Source organism: Lepisma saccharinum, chromosome 3 (assembly GCF_977018435.1).
Source record: "Lepisma saccharinum chromosome 3, izLepSacc3.1, whole genome shotgun sequence".
Classification (NCBI taxonomy): Eukaryota; Metazoa; Arthropoda; class Insecta; order Zygentoma; family Lepismatidae; genus Lepisma; species Lepisma saccharinum.
The window spans coordinates 102573468-102587361 of record NC_139231.1 but is presented as its reverse complement, the minus strand read 5'-3'; the positions used below and the strand labels follow the sequence as shown (position 1 = coordinate 102587361).

Genomic DNA, 13894 nt, shown 5'->3' with positions numbered 1-13894 from the left:
AAGACACTTTTGCTTCCCCCGGAAACGCCGCCCTTCTTGGTGCAACATTTAGTGACAAATAGGTGAATATCCTTCCGCGTACTGGATCAGTCATCCTCATCATCGCGGCTCGAGAGATCCGAAGCGTAAAACCGATTATTGCTCTGTGCGCGTAAAGTGGTCCGTATACGAAACTCTGCCCAGCAAATTCCAGAGGGCATGTTCGCCCAGGATATCAGATCCGGCGAAATTATTTCCATAACGCCGTAGCGTTTTCTTCTCGCTGTCTTGTTTGTTGTTCGATTTCAACAGGTAACCAGCCCGTACGTCAGTGCACGGAGAGTAGGAAAGGGGGCCGGCGCGCAGGGGTCCGGGGGCGCATGCTCCGGCCGCCGTCCTTGCGAGGAGCGCTCACGGCCGCCGAGGGAAGGCAGCGGGATGCTTCGCAGGCAGAGAAGCAGAGAGTGGTGCGACGGACAGTGCAGCCCTTCCGAGGACGAGCGGGAACCTCCAGCCAAAAGGAGGAGCCCTTCGCCAGCCCTTAAGCGCGGTCTTGCTGGCGACCCTTTGTACGCTGCCGCACACCTTGGTGGATATTCGAGTAAGTAAAGTTAAAAGACCCCCCCCCCCATTATACTGTGCACTGACGCGTCCCCCTAGTCCTACAGCTGGCCTTGTCAGCTCCCGAATAACGCAAGTGTTCCCTCTGTGGTGAAATCGTGTGGCTGTATTTCCGTGTGGAATGAAAACGAAAGTTACAAATGATGTTCGTCAACCTAAAGACTTGTCGGGATAATAATCCTACAACGACAGTCGAAGCCGTAACCCGTAAGTGCTGCTACGTCATATTGGAATCACGTTTATGTTACTCTGTTCTGGGAACCACTGTTCTTGCATTCAATCGCATCATTTACACGAGTGTCTCCAACGAAAATAAAACTCCGAATCGCCGATTACAAGAAAAATTAAGTTATGTGCAAATTCTAGTGCTGTCATGTACGTTGGCAGTTACTTACACAGTGCGCGTGACATGTCAAAATATTTCCAGATATTGGTATAAATACCTCTGTCTTCAAACGAATCTGATTACATTTCTTCCCAGTTTCTGTTCTACAAGGGTATTACGCTCGTATAGAAGTAACACCATGTTTACAAACGAACTCAAGACAATTACGTAATAACGGGACAACGCTCGTCGCAACCTTGAAAGTTCAGCTAGTGTTACAATTTTCTATTTGGAATAGTGATTTTACAATTTCAGCACTGAGATCCATCCGGACGTTGCTTCCGACGTGCTCTTTCACTATCCTAAAACTGAATTCTGAGTCCTTAGGTCACATCCAGAACCATCCCTATCGGTGAGCCCAATGTTGTTGCCGAAACTGTACTACGCATTTTCATTTAGAGTCCAATCCTTTGACTATATTTCTATTGAATATCACAATACAGAAGTTATCAGCTTTGTTACTCTGGTGCAGATTATTTCAACGCTTAAAAACTTAATTTTCATTAACCCAAAATTCAAAATAAGACATTAGGGCTGATTCTGAAATCTTGTTGTCGCAGTGGTGCGATGAAATGTATTGCAAAGTCGACATCACATTAACATTTACTAAGTGTATTAGTTATACATTATTGCTTGAATTAACTTTGCCATTTCGAATCATCTTTTACATATAGTGGAGGAAATTTATTTTGCACCACGCTCTTCGCCCGACGACACATCCACTCCAAACATGGTGGTTTTGGCGCATCCACCGACAACCCCTCCTCAGTGTGGAGTTCATCTCTTATGCATGGTTAGAGGCCAATATGTATATAAAATAGCGTTTCGCTAAGATAAGATATTGATCGAACAGCACTAAACAAATTAGTTATATTAGTGGCGTTAAGTAAAAGTCTTATTGTTATGTTATCGACAGCGTATAAGAAATGTTAGTGGTACTTCATAGTTCTTCTAAATCTGACGATAGGTGAAATGTCCTTTCAATATCACGGATTAGGGCTACTGTCAAAACTTTTATGGTAAGCTTATAACTTCACATCTCAAAAATACTTTGAAGTGCATACAAATGTTCGCAAAATTCAAATTCACGACTCTACTTAAACATTTCTGCAAATCATATCCGCCGATTTTCGAGTAAACGTGCTGACAAACAAACAAACAAATCTGAAAGAAAACATCCCGTGGGAGTGTGAAAAGGGGGGGGGGTATTTTAACACTTACCTTACCAATTAATTTAACTTTCTCTCAACAGTGTTCTAGGACAGACAATGATATATCGACGTTGAAATGATGAATTTTACTGCTAAAAGACAGTGGTGTTTTACATGATTACTCCCAGCGAGAGTTCCCTTCGTGTACGAGTAGGAGAGTTTCATAACTAAAATATTCTGTCTCTCTCTCTCTCTCGCCGTGCTGCAAACGCACGCTTGTTTTCCTTTTGGAAATTCGGACTAATTGCTTCGAACCCCTGGGAGTTGGTGCTCCGTCCTCTAAACCGAGGTCATCGTTTAGTTCAAGTAGTCACTTGTGGGGCTTTAACTATTTATCCGTAAAGATAAGCATCTTGTTTAAAGTCACAAGGTTCCTTTCTTAATTTATTGAACATTCCTGCGGCATTTAAAAACAGTTTTAACAGCAGACTTAGAATATCAACAACGGTTTTTAAGAGACATAAATCCAATCTCCTCGTCGGAGTGGTTAGCTACGGGTTCGAATTCTGGACAAGGCATGGACTTCACTTCACCTCGTCATTTCATTGCACTAGAGGGGTAACAAACCGACGGAAAATAACCAAATTACAAATACAAATACAGAGGTGTAAGATAAAAGAATAGTTCTAAAAATCCGGTTACTATTTTAACGGCAATCGCGGACGCGAAAATCAAATCTTAAAAAACGTACTTTCATTGAGAAAATGTTATATTTCGCTGTCCTGGCCCTCTTGTGCGTCCAGACAAAGCATTTCGGCGTTCATGACGAAAAATAACATCACCACAGTTGCCGTAAATATTTATTTATTTATTTATTTATTTACTCAGAGTTTCAGATACAGTCTTATTTGGCAATTTTACACTGAAACAACATAAAGTAGAAACAAAAAATAACAAAAGATAAAAACAATAACAAGGTGGGATAGATTTACATGTTCTTTGTCAGTAATACATAAACATTACGTCCTGGAAGGAAAATATCTACATCCAGAGGAAGTTTGTTGTAGATTTCTGGCATCCTGTAAAACAAGGAGCGTTGTAGAAGGGATAGCCTAGTGGTTGGGTTGTGGAAGAGTTGCAGGTTGCGCGTTTGCTTTTTTGGGGGGGTACCCTAAGTGTGAATTTACTGATTAGGAGATATGTTCTGATTTTGCCATTTATTATCTTGTATAAAAATTTCATGTCAGCTAGATCGCGACGAAAGGATGGAGTGTGAATATTCAGAGCAGCCATGGTGTCTAATTTGGATACATGTCGGAAAGTAGGTATTCTATGGTGAACAATGGCAAGAAAGAAACTGAGAACAGAATCTATTCTGGTAAGATTGGTTTTTGAGGCCATTGCCCAAATTGGGGAGCAGTATTCAAGGATGGGCGAGATGAAAGATTTGAAGAATAAGGCAAGAGATGATGGGTTCTGAATTTTGAAATAGTGCGACAATCAGAATTTGTCAACTTAAGAATAAACACACTAATAAACAATGCAAACTACAATTTACATAATGCGGAAATATGTATTTTTATTACACCTTCCTATTGGAGCCACTTATACAATTGTAATTATGGGTATTTACAACTTCGTTTCACTTCTTCCTTTTTACCGGTTATACAGCCAATGGCAAAGCATTTATTTAAAAACAGTAGGCAAATTGTCCCTCACTATTTTCATTCTCTTTATATTCTACATCCTGCGTTGTTTCAAGGAATGGAATTATGCTGATGTGAAGGAGGTGTTCTCCTTATTGACGTTTTCATTTCAATTCATGCATGTTTCTTTTTACCATAACGAGCCTCCTCGACGTTATACTGATAATTATGTCGCCTTGGTAATCTAAGGGTCACCGGTTCGATCACTCGTGGAGAAACATAGTAGTTAGGATCGCACTTTTAACTGTAGATCCAGTCCGGATTAGACTGTCTATGCATGCCTATTTTCATTTCCTCAGAAAGAGTTTTAACCTTCCCCACCATGTTTGGAGATGATGACACTGTTCTTATCAAATGTTTTTCTTGCTTTTTGAGAAGCGCAGGCCTTTTACGTTGTTCCTGAGGAAGTGTTTAGGCTATCCTTACCTTTTATAATGTGTTGTTTGTACTGTGCCGGTCTCTTTACAACTCGCATTTTTTTACCTTTCCCCCTTTTTAATTTTCTAATTTTAAGGTAATGGTTTTAATAAGGGCATTTTTCCGCGTATAATTTGCAAAATTACCATACGTGCCGAAGCACGCCAAAATTTCAACTCATTCAATTAATCAATCAACTGGATTTTCAAAAAACTTCACTTTTTACCAGTAGCGTTGTCTTCATACAGAAAGGCTGGTAACATTTTTCCTCATTATACATCAGAACATACTAATATATTAAATCATACCGTCTTCGAATTATGGATGCTAATTTTAACGATACTAACGTTACATTGCTCCCCAGGCTTCCCCGGCGTCATGGACGGCAACACTGTCTTTTGTAACAGAAGTCCCGGGTTTGATCTCCACTTTAAACTGTAGGCCGAGTCCCGATTAGCCTATGGTGGCATAAAGTATTCTTAAACAAACTTTGACAAATTTTTTGTGTGTCTCTCCCAGTGGACTGTTGTAAGTGAAGAAGTTTGTGTACGGATACTCTTGTCATTATTGATACTTCTTTTGATAAACATATTGCCACTCTTTAAACGGACTCTTTTATGGGTATTTTGTCTTGACCGCCAATTTTTAATATTTTTATAAATGAAGAAAATATAGAGGCCAGAAATTTCTAAATTTTTGTTTTCATATTTGAGACAATTGCAAAAAAAGTGTGATATTATAGTTTTATTTACAAAAAACAGCAATGCGATTATTTTTAAAAATATATTTACTTGTAATTTTACCCTAAGGATTATTGTTGACATTCCAGTAGTACAGTATAATTATAGCTTTCCTCCATAGGATTGCGAACGGAGGGGCAAGAGGGTAGTTTCCCTCTCCCTCACAAATATCTTCAAATATAAATTTAGTATAGAGGGATCTTATAGCCGTTTTTGCACGATATTAACTCTAAAAAAAGATGAAGCATTTCCAAGCCGATGAAAGTTCAAAAAGTAACAACGTGGGCAAGCGGTGGAATTATTCTTTATGTAAACGGACGACTTCAGTTCATTCTCTATAGCAAATTCCTTATAATCACACTCATGTGCATTCTTCATTACTTGTGTTATCTCTATCTGGCTGCATAATAAATTACTCGTACGTTGGAAGTGAGTAAATTATGTTTAGTTGTTTCGAATCTGCTTTACGAGAACATGTTTATATATGTAGTAAATATGTGTGCATTCAATTCGCATTTATAGCGAACGTATTAGTTTAAGAAGAGCGGTGATTTTTTTTTGGGTTCCGCTTTCCTTTATTTGGAGAAAATGTGAGTCCCATTTCCGATGTGAGGTATTGTATGTATGTAATTACTCCTAAATGTACACAGGAATGGATTTTCGGGGGTCCTGACCTACCATAGATACGAGCCTATTTTGTGCAGATCACCACGGCGTTTGTAAATCAGCGAGGTGGAATGCAGTTTTTATTTTTCCGATTGAACTATCATTAAGAATTTTGCCTCCCCATATCAGCGGCTTATCCTTTTAACCCACTTGCTTTCACGTAGGAAGAGGAATATTATTTGATTTCAAGAATGTAATTGATTGATGCAAGTGCAAATGCTTTCCTGGTATTTTGATTCAATTCAAGAACGTCTCATTGTCTCAAGTTAATGACTTTGATGATTGGCAGTATTACTGGCAATCTGGTAGTACTATTTCTCTATTAATTCTCAGCTACAGTCAGTCACGCATCTCCTAGGGGCCGCGGGATCGAATCGCGGCCTGGGAATGAGTGTTCTTTGTGTGTGTTCCTTCATCAAGTTCATCATCACTCGTCCAAGTAAAATAAATGAAATAATTCATTCGATTAATCATCCTCATCGTCGTGATTAGCCAAAAGTGGCAGAAAAAAGACGCTAAGTAATAAAAATCACAATCAAGTCACGCATCCAGAATTTTTTGTGGGAGGGGGAACTAAACAACGTTTTGAAAGGAGTACAGATATCGACGGTGCCAGAGGAGCAAGGGGTTAAAGCGCCCAAGGAAAGAAGAAAAAAATAGATAGACAAATGCGTGGTCGTCCTGGCGAAATAAGTGAGAGGTTGACCCGTTAGCAATAAATGCCAGCCTAAAATTATATGTTTCACACTTATAATTTAATTTCAGTCACAATAATTTGCATGAGTTATTTTAAAGGGTTGGTAATTGCAAGTGAGACAGGTATAGATTGCAGGAACACGATACCTTCAAATTGAAGCAATATTTTTGAGGAAAATGTTTTGTTTGCCTACCCTGAAAAAATCTTTGCCTACCCCTGAAAAATCCACATAACAATGAGGTACTTATATCATCTTATACTACCGTAAAGCATGTAGTACTTTTAAAATCCATGCATTCGTTCATTTAACTAATACAGAGATCAACTTCTCGTCAAGAACTGAAATCAAAACAAACATCTAATTGCAGAACCCCATACCTTTGTAAAAGGTGAAGCTGTGTGCACACAGTACGACAACCCACAACTCCATAGAGGATTATACTGGCTGTGCGTTTAGACGCCTGAGCATGTTTAACCTGCGAAATTACAGCTAACAGGGTGTAATGAGTGGAAGAGATGATGACCTCAGTGCATTCCACAAAAAGGTCGCCTCTTAAATAATATCGTGAAGAAACAATAAGAGTAGCGGAATATTTTTATTTTTAAATATGAAAATAAATATGATACAATGAAAGGTGCCTTTATCCTGTTCACATGTCGCACATAGTATTTGCAGCTATGCCGAGGGATCGACAAGCAAACTACCTCTACAGGGAGACTCTTGTTTGTATTATTTATTCAATACTAGTGACACAAAAATATCATAAGGGGATCAGATGTTGATTGAAGACTGTTCATTACTTGGGATTGGCTAAATCAAAAGAAATATTTCGGGAATTGAGCACTTTTCCAATAAAGTAAATGTTTGTCTTGCTTCATAGTTCTTTAGACTCTGCCAGATGGTAAATATTAGCACAGCAAAAATAACTCTGGATTTGTAAATGTATTTTTTTTATATATACAGGGTCAGGCGAGTAGTAAGGCTACCAGGCAGGCTGCCAAATTAGTTGGCAGTCTGTTCTCTTTAAAACTTTGAAATGCCTTTATATTAATTTAAGAGCATAGGACAAGTTTCTCTTTATCACGCCCGTGAATCAGATATTTTCTTATTCCCATAGTTCTAAATTTTGAAAAATCTTGCAATCCACTTCCAGAAAAAAGTATCACGATAACAGCCCGGTTAGAAAAAAATATAAAGACAATGCATGCGACATATTTTCTATCATTTCTGAGGAGCGCATTACGCTTATTGCCTATTTGTTTCGTATATCCCGCTATGAATATTCATGCAAATTATATATTTTCATATCCGCTTGAAGCATCAGCTGTGAACCAGCAGTTGTGCCGCCGATTTAATTAAACATTGGACCGGCCATGGATTTATCAGGAATCGAAATACAGAATCAATGCACAGTGGCGGATTTAAAGGGGGCGATGTAGGGCTTTAACACCCTAAATATTCTTTTTCCGAAAAAGCTTAGTGTCTTAGTTATTACTACGTATTTGTCAGGTGCCAGTAGTGGTGAGGGTGCACATTCCCGAACTACTGTGACTTTAGACACTAATTTTCTTATCAATAATTTCAATTTTGAAGGCAACAAAATATTTCCAAAATATAATTGTGATGTTACGTGGGTTGTACGCGCGTGTCAGACATCAAACCTTCATGACAGAGCAGGTTTGAAATAGTACTAAGTCACACACAAAGACCAAGGAAGTTATCCGCTGCACAATGCACAGATATAAATAAGTGATCAGTTTGTGGGTGGCGAATTTCAGGGCTTCAAAGGAGCAGTTTCCCACAAAAGTTTTCTATTTTTTTTATTTCGGGAACAAATTTTTAGGGGGGAGTGGTGCCTCTCAGCGTCTCCTAGCGTATTATTCCGAAGCTTCTTGCGAGGGGCCGATCCCAGCGGGAGGTCCGTGCAGCCGTTTTCCTGCCCTCGATGAAGATCTGCTTATATATCTATATCTGTGATCACACCTTAAGCTGTAGGTCCAGTCCCATTAGCCTATCCGAGCAAAAAGTCCACTTAAACAAACTTGTGCGTCTGGTTCTGTATAGATATTTCCCCACCCCCTCTCGCCCCATTTATTCTTCCAGTTATGACTTTTAGGCCAATTTATTTTAGATTGTTAGTTACATTTAACACATTTTCAACATCTAGTTTTTCTTTATGTGGTCTTCTCAAAGTATTTTCTGCTTCAGTGCAGGCTCTTATGCAATTGGAGACCTGGGAGGAGGTTGTAGACTCAGGCCTGATTGCGCAGTAGACTTAGACGTTGTGTGCAATCATTGTTTAAGTTATCCGTGTCTGAAAATGCTGGTGAAATCTCAAAACAAACAAACCCTGCGAGACGATCTAAGGATAGTTTCGAAGTGTGGGGGTAGAAGGGAAAGGAGATGGTTGTTTCCGAAATTCTTCAACTCTGCGAACTAATAACGAAATATGGATCGTTTTCCTATTCATTCGTGTGGCAAGACATGATACATTTTCCACGAATGGTTGATATTGATTGATATGTTGTTTTAAGTCCACTTTATGCACAGTAAGGCTAATCCGAACCACTTTGGCCTCCACCGGGTATCGAACCCGGGACCCCTTGATTACAAGGCGACGACGCTACCACTGCGCCATCGGGGAGGCCTTTTCCACGAATGGATTTCGTTAGTAAAATAACAGAAAATTGTGAGAGAAAATAAGTTTTAAAAATTATATGGAAAAACGATGAACATAAATGAATTTCGCAGAAACGCAGTGACGTTTCTGAACGTAAATAGATTCTTCTTCAAATTTTCCTTTTCTGTCGAACTATGTCGGAACAAGTACAAATCAGACTCCTCCATCTTGTACTTAAAAATAATTTCGAAAGTCGTATTTAGGCGTATGAGCGTAATAGTAAGATTGATCAATCAAGTTTTCAACATTCACTCATTATTGTATTATAGGCCTATTACTGTATTTGAGACAATCTTCATAATAAAAAAATCTTTTCCCCTTGTAAGTTCTAATAAACACCGGATGTTCCAGAAATAATTGAAGGGTTATAAAAAATTATTTGGAAGTAAAGTATTGAACTTACCTTAATGAAACCAGTCAAGGACGAACAAGGAACACAAATATTTTTTTTCTTTGACACCTAAAAATGTGTGCACTATGGGTAACACGATAGTCAGTTCTTGCCGACTGTCGATAGTGTGTATCTCCGATATCACGCGGTATCGGGGGGGGGGGGGGGGACTAATAGCCTGTATTTGATGAAATCCCACAAAAAGAAGTCACGCTGCGTAAGAGCTGGTGCTCTTGGGGACCAAAACACTGCCTAGCGGCAGAAATGTGAACTCTCAGCTTGACAAAACCTACACGCATCAACTGTTTGCGTTCCTCATTCGTTCTGAACTGGTTTCACTAACGTAAGTTCAATAGTTTATAATAATCCGTGGCTCGACAGCCCTTGAAGGGTCTAGGCCGATCTCTCGATTGCCAGTCTCCCTCCCACAATCCTACCTAGAAGTGTGGAGATCTTCAACCGATAATATGGCGACGTGGGGTCAGCACGTCGAACCCCAAGCCGTTATACAGTAGGAGATTGTTATGACCGGGTTACGCTACTCACTCGTAGCTCCCCAAATTCGTCGCAATGGTGGGTTGACACCAGTCCTATACACAGGCCGAAAACCCAGAGACAACCCAGACGGACTCGAACCCATGCCGTCCCGCAGTCGGAGTCCAAAGCACAACGCCTTAGACCGCACGGCCACGGAGGACAGTTCAATAGTTTACTTGAAATAAAATTTTGCAAGCCCTCAATTATTTCTGAAACACCTGGTATGTAAAACTCATTTGTAAAGGGTTTTATGGAATTGTATTTACTTAGCAAGGGCTCGGAAGTTCATGACCTAAAAATTGTCCAAAAAGTTACCTATAAAAGGAGATTAAAATTGCAACAGAGCCCTAAAATATTTTAAAATGAATTATAAAGTTATTTTAGAAAACAAAGCTACCACACTTGATTTTTTTAGAGTAAATGAGTCACGTACTTGTGAATATTTCTGCACAACCAGATTTTTGGTGGTTTAAACTATTGAAGCTAAGAGCGAGGGGATGGGAGTAATTAAAGTGTTTTAGATTCTAACTGTGGACGTACCTGCAAAGCTAAGTGTTCGATTCTTCCATATCTTTGTCTTATCTGTGACCAGGCACCAAGAAGGCTCCTGCTCTCTCTATTTCTTCCCATTCCTTTTTCTCTGTCTCTTTATCTCCTGCTCTGCCTTCCTCCAAATCCCATCCTCTATTTCTCTCTCTTCTTTTCTCTTCCACTGTCTCTCTCTCCTCTTTCCCCCCTCTCTTTTCCTGAGGAGCTGAAGTAAAGATGTTTGCAGTAGGCTTGAAATAAGTTAATGTGACTAACATGTAATAAACGATCGTGGAGAAACAAAATGCAGTTAAGAAAGCTCAAAAATGATATGAAATAAAACAACTGCAAAAATACCGAAAAGTAATCAGTAACTCCAAGAAGATCAAACAATGCATTAAAATTGCAACATAAAAACAATGATTTCTGATTCTAATTCAAGAGAAACGGACTACAATTATGTTTAGCGCCATGTTGAATGTTCAGAAAAGAAAGATGGCTTCATCCGCTTCAAGGCAGGAGCAGTGGATTAGGTTAACTCTGGTTACATCACTTCACTAATGAAGTGAGCGAATTGTATTAAAGTTAATAACAAAATGTTATAAGTGTGGCTTCATAATATTAACTATATCTCGTGAATGTAATAAAAGAGTTTTCCCCAAAATGCAATAATTGGCGATAAATGAGTTTAGTATTATACTTAATTAGTTAACATAACAGGTGTTATTTGATTATTATTGTTGCTATTTTCCACGTCACCCCATATGCCTTCATTGCATGTGTGCACACGCACAGGGGTATCTTTACCTTAGCTTATCCATATTCCAGGGGAAGTGACCCTCTAAAATATATAATTTTTATTTATGACACAAATATAATTTCTAAATAAATTAATAAAACCTTAGCAATTCGGAAATGGTTATTTTCAGTATCTGTAAAGCAGGAGCGAATTTTGCATCTCTATTTAACTCCTCTTGCAGTGGGCGAGCTTCCACCTCTCCGTTGTGCTTACGACCGACGTGCAAAAAAATAAATTATAATTCAAAGAGCAACATACGCGTAATCACGAGTGAATATGTAAACTATAACGATTAGAAATTTATCAGATCTGCAGTTACGTATGAAACACCTTGTGAATGAATGTTTGGGCAGGTTGAACAGGGACAAGAGTATTGGGTCAGGGCTAGATGTAAAGTAGCGCCATCCATAGGTCAGTGTAAAGATGACACCCCCTTCCACTCTATTTGCTATGCAAGTCTTGTATAGGTTGGCTGAAAAGAAAGAAGTCAACAGAAATACTCACTTTATAATCCTTTCAATTACCTTTCGTTTTGGGCCACCCTGTAGTGTGTGGATATGTTACACCATTAATAAGAGAAATGGGCCCTTTTCTCGAAAGAAATAGCTCGTCTCGTTCTCGGGCTCGCTCTTGATCTCGTCTCGATCCCGAACTTCTCGATCTGTCCTCGGTTTATTTCAAGCCTCGAGCGATTAGGTATCAAAAAGGAAGAATATGTATACTTATTAAAACAAAGTAAACATAAGCTTTTGCATACTAAACAAGGCTGTGTTTTCTCACACTCTTTAATGCAACAAAAACAAACACATACATTGTTTTATCTTAGCATCGCACGGGTAGAAGAAAATCGAGGCACATAATTTGTTCAAGTTTGTTGAAATATGCACTCTGTAAACTACGGCATACAAATTAATAATAGCCCAAAATTATATTTTAATGTTGAGTACAATTTGAGCCAAATATAACACCAGAATGGAATTTCTCAAGCCTCAGTTAAGAAATAATCTTGTACAACCATGGAATCTGATGTTTACACAAGGTTGTAACTGCTGTTGTAGGAAAACATGCTGATGTGTTGGTGTAAATATAGAAAGCTTGTGGACTGAAATTTCCAATTTTAGGATGTTCTCAGGAAGTCAAGCAAGAAGGCATGGAACTTTGTTCGCAAATGTTAGTAGTGCAACACATCAATATTTAATACATAAAATCAATAGACTACCACGTGTGCTCGTTGTCGAATCTCATGTGCGAATTCCGAGCTTACACAGCAAAAACTGATTTTAATTAGCCAAACATTCGGTTCAGACTTTTTGCTAACTAAAAACTAAGCCATATTACTAAATCTGCTAGTTATAAAATAATGGTGCCTATTTGGTTAGAATTATGGTGCTGTCTCTCTTTCCTCAAAACTAAACATTTTATTTTCTTATTTCAAACAAAAAAAATATTTCTGTGCATTCTTTTGCACTGAACCACATTCATGTAGAGTGTTGAAAGTGCTTTTAGGACTGTAATGATTAATTTGATTGACATTATTCCTTGTGTGATATTCTTTCATGTCAAATTCCAGATTTTGCATATGTTTCGCTATTTCTGACATTTGAAATTCCGTGAATTTTTTAGAAGTAATGTATTTTATTATTGACTCAGATTCAAGACCCCTGACCAAAGAATCAAACAAGACAATTTGAAAAATGTCATAACCACAGTGTTACACTATTTGTCAACTTTCTTACAAAATCTTCAATTAATTTATCATCCTCTTGCTTACAGTTTCTTTCGCACTTTAAGCATTTGTTCTAGCTGTACTGCTGAAAGTCTTGATTCCGATAAAGCTGGATCACGCAATTTCTCAAAACACTTAATCAGGCTGTGATCTAATTTCAGAAATTAGCACATCGCGGTACAGCCTGGAATCCCGGAGTCGAATCCCCGCCTGGGCAAGGATGTTTGTGAGTTTCCATTAATCAATTTCATCATATCATCACTCATCCACATCTTCGCAAATTAGCCAAAAAGTGGCACAAAAGCGAAGTAAAATAAAGCAAATCAATCAAGCGGTTAATGTAATTTTGTCATCTTCCGTAACGTGCTGTGCACGACAATGATTTATTTTATATGCAGTGATGGATCCATCTTGAAGATCGTATTTATCAAATACTACAACAAAAACCATTGTTACAAAACTTTAAACAAACTTATAATTATTTCGGTTTATCTTCTCGCCGCCACATTGGCACGTTCATTTATTCACTTTGCGTCTGATAAGCACAACTAAGCTGTATTCTAACTTCAATAAATATTGTATTCTAAACAAGAGCGTCTCTTAAGTGACTGCAAATATTCTGGTGGGAATTTCAATTCATGTAAAGGGTTTCTCCGATGGCGTCGTCGTCATGTATAAATGGATATCGGGTTCGATACCCGGTGGAGGCACATGGCACATTGGTTCGCATCCTACTTTAAACCGATTAGCCTTTCTGTGCATAAAGTGGACTCAAAACAACAATTCAATCAATTCAATTCATTTCATGTAACTTGACAATGTACACCTTTACTTCTGTATTACTGGTCATACCACTTAAACGTTGACCCC

At 38.6% G+C, this 13894-nt stretch overlaps 1 protein-coding gene across 4 annotated transcripts in view; it reads left to right on the top strand.

The window, feature by feature from the left end:
* Positions 1-441: 441 nt before the first annotated feature.
* Positions 442-13894, top strand: part of Ten-a (Teneurin-a transmembrane protein) — an 884426-nt gene continuing 870973 nt past the window's right edge. For all 4 annotated transcript variants that reach the window (XM_083119054.1, XM_083119053.1, XM_083119052.1 and 1 more), the window contains exon 1: positions 442-580. The gene's annotated coding sequence lies outside the window, so the exon portion shown is untranslated. The remainder of the gene's footprint in view (positions 581-13894) is intronic.